This window comes from Acomys russatus, chromosome 27 (assembly GCF_903995435.1).
Source record: "Acomys russatus chromosome 27, mAcoRus1.1, whole genome shotgun sequence".
NCBI classification, from domain to species: Eukaryota; Metazoa; Chordata; class Mammalia; order Rodentia; family Muridae; genus Acomys; species Acomys russatus.
The window spans coordinates 44,125,261-44,128,778 of NC_067163.1; the positions used below are offsets into that span (position 1 = coordinate 44,125,261).

General features: G+C 39.3%; 1 pseudogene; it reads right to left on the bottom strand.

Moving 5' to 3' along the window:
* Positions 1-2,628: 2,628 nt before the first annotated feature.
* On the bottom strand, positions 2,629-3,089 carry LOC127210288 (40S ribosomal protein S11-like; annotated as a pseudogene).
* Between the last annotated feature and the right edge of the window lie 429 nt (positions 3,090-3,518).

Genomic DNA, 3,518 nt, shown 5'->3' on the forward strand with positions numbered 1-3,518 from the left:
TATTCTCCACAGTTGAGTGGAGAGTGTGATACGACTTTCTCACGTACTCTGGTGCCTCACATTTGACCATGTCCCCTGGAGGGGGAGACCTGGTGGCACTCAGAGGAAGGACAGCACAGCCAAGAAGAGACTTGATACCCTATGAAATATAGGGGGACGTAATCCCCCTCAGGAACAGTCATAGGGGAGGGGAATAATGGAAAAATGGGGGGGGGGGAAATGGGAGGATACAAGGGATGGGATAAACATTGAGATGTAACAAGAATAAATTAATAATATAAAAAAAACTATGAAAAAAAAATTCCACCACCTCCCAAAAATTCCACCAGATTATGACTCTGTCATGGGATGAATTCACTCATTTATTCAAAGCCTTTGTGGCAAATTATATCTCATTGACTGGGTCCATTTGCTGGGGCCAAGCCTTCAGCATACATGCCTTTATACAGGCAACTTCATATTCAAACCACAACAAAATTAGTACCTTCTCATTACACATCTCCAGTAAACTAGAAAACTCACTGTGTTCATGTCTTGGTACAATGATGTCTTGGCCACTGTAAGATTTTAGTTCCCTACTTCCCCATATATGATAAGTCAATATAGACCAGTTCATACAGTGCCAGTTCATTAAAAACGTAGTTGAAAGATGATATTTAATGTATCATTGATAACACCCCACCATCCTAAATCATCTGAACACGATCTAGTTAATCTATGGTGTCAAGCAAGACCACTTGAGATGCCTCTTTAATCTAGAAGCCATGTCAATGTTTTCCCTTTGGAGGCTGCTAACTGGTACTTCCTGTTTACTCATGTAATTAATTTTATTCCTTCTCAAGTCTCTGATGGAGTTGAAGACCAGATAGTTTAGTTTTACAATTCAGTTTAGTTGTTTAGGTCTAGATAGATGTCTTTAGGTCTAGATAGATGTTTTAAGTTGATAATGATGAGATATGATACATATTGACTTACATTCAGAATTTTAGACACAACAAGATAGGAAAGTTGTTTTCTGCAAGGTTGCCTAACACAATTAGCCAAAGCACCATGAATATAACATTTATATAATTCTTGATTGTTTCATGGTTCTTCTTGCTGTATGTAGCTTATTTTATATATGTATAATAATATAAATGTATATGTAAAAAAATAAAAAATATTTTTAAAAATCTAGAGGCTAAAAAGAAATTCTTGACTCTTTCTAAAGCCTCCAGGACTCTAGTCCAGCTATGACATGCTTCTCTCCTCATAATTGGGCCAAATCATAGAAGATATCAAATATTCTTACTTAATCTGCCCTAGATGAATGTATTTCTTTATTGATTAAAGAACTAGATTATTTTTAATGATACTTGAAATTGGCACTTTTTAACTTATAACTGTGTGCGTGTGCATTTGAGAACACCTGTAGAGATGGAACTAGAGGCCACAGTTCAATGACAAGCATCTGTCTCTAGCAGTCTCCACCTTATTTTTTGAGACAGACTTCTCTTATTGAAGCTGGAGATTGGCTAGAATGCTTCGCCAAACATGCTCCCATGATCCCATGATCCTGATTCATCCCAATAGCACTGGGTTTATATACATAAGCTATCATGCCTGGTTTTTACATGAGTGCTAGGGATCTGAACTCAGATCCTCATGCTTGCACAGTGAACACTCAACCACTGAGCCATGTCCCTAGCAAGCTCCATGAGCCTACCTTGACATGTTGGTCAATGAGGCAAAATGGTTTTTTCAAAGAAATGTGATATGCTCATCCCACAACATCCACTAATGGATACACAGATGAAATAATTGCATGCACAGCAAAATGTTTTAGCCAGGCAATCTTTAGTAATTGATCTGCTTACTTCCCAAATATGTGCGAGAAATTTCATTTGCTTCTCATCAGTCAGGTCAGCACAATTTATCCTACATACATACAGGTAAATTAAGGCTCACGAAAATGATCCATTTATTAAAAGTCACATAAACATTGGTAGAAGTATGATTTGAATTAAACTCTTCCAGCTCCTGTTTCTGGGAAAAGCTGTTATTTAGTGCTCTTTACAATGCTTTTTGTGCAAGGAAAATTGCTCCATTTGATCACTGACAGAGCTCAGACCACCTGGGTGCTGAGTTAGCACAGATGATGAAAAGATACAGATATAAATGTTCTCTGCATTACGGCCACTATACTTTTGCTCTTAAATTGTTATTTCCTATTATGGAAAGTATTATATGACCTGCCTATTTCCTCCTCTGAGAGAATCAAAGTAAATGTTTTCTGTGCCTAAATATGCATTCTAATATGCGTGCCTAAATAAACATTTCATACCTGCATTTAAGAATAGTTTGTGCCTACCCTTACCTTACAGCTTGTAAGTCATTCACTATATTTTATATACTATTTGGCCTGATTTTACCTGAGTATGCCAATTCCAGTTTGTGCTGCCCATATACTCACTGGAGCATGATCAAACTCCCCGTGGCCAGCCTCTTAAAGAAAGCTGAGTCCATCCCCACCCCTTATCTTCACCAGAAGACATCAACTGTAAAGAACTACACCTCAGTATCCCTGTCACATCTTTTTTTAAGTTGGAAAATAACTTTATTTCTTCTAAGGAGTAGTCTAGAGACCCCTCAGAACTTCTGAAACTGCTTCGCGGTGGCAGCAGCCTTGGTGACCTTGAGCACATTGAATCGAACATTCTTGCTCAGGGGCCTGCACTCTCCCACGGTGACAATGTCACCAATCTGTACATCCCTGAAACAGGGGGACAGGTACACAGACATGATCTTGTGGCACTTCTCAAAGTGATTATACTCCCAGATGTAATGGAGGTAGTCCCAGCCGATGACAATGGTCCTCTGCATCTTCATCTTTGTCATGACACCAGAGAGACATGACCTGTGAAGGGGCGTTTCTTGTCTATGTAGGGGCCCTCAATGGTCTCCTTAGGTGTGTTGACACCTAGACCGATATTTTGTAGTGCCAAGGGAGTTTTTCCTTGCCGGTTTCTCCCAGCAAAATATGCTTCTTGTTTTTTAAAGATTGTAGGCTGCTTTTGGTAAGCATTCCGCTCCATCAGAATGTCTGCCATCATCCAGCAGCCTGAGAAAAAGAGAGCTAGGCCAACTCCCAGGCTTCCTTATGCACTCTCCTATCACAATTTTTAAGACTTGTCTTCAATGGCTTCCTGTCTAGAAGGTTTCTCTGAGGTTGAGGTGTCACAGAAGCCTTCTATGTCTCTCATTCTCAAATAGAAGTCTGCAGTCATTGATACCACTACAAAAGAACCCAAGCAACAATCCCCAGGACCATTTGATGCCACCAGAAACTGGAACCAGCAGTTCTACCACCAAACAAGCCCTAGAGATACTATCTCAGCTGACACACAGGAGAAGGATTTCAAATCTGAAGTTATGAAAATGATAGAGGCTTTAAAGGAGGAAAAAAAATCCCTCAAACTAGAATTGGAATACACAAAGAAAGAACTGAACAAATCACTTGAAGAAACTACAATCAAACA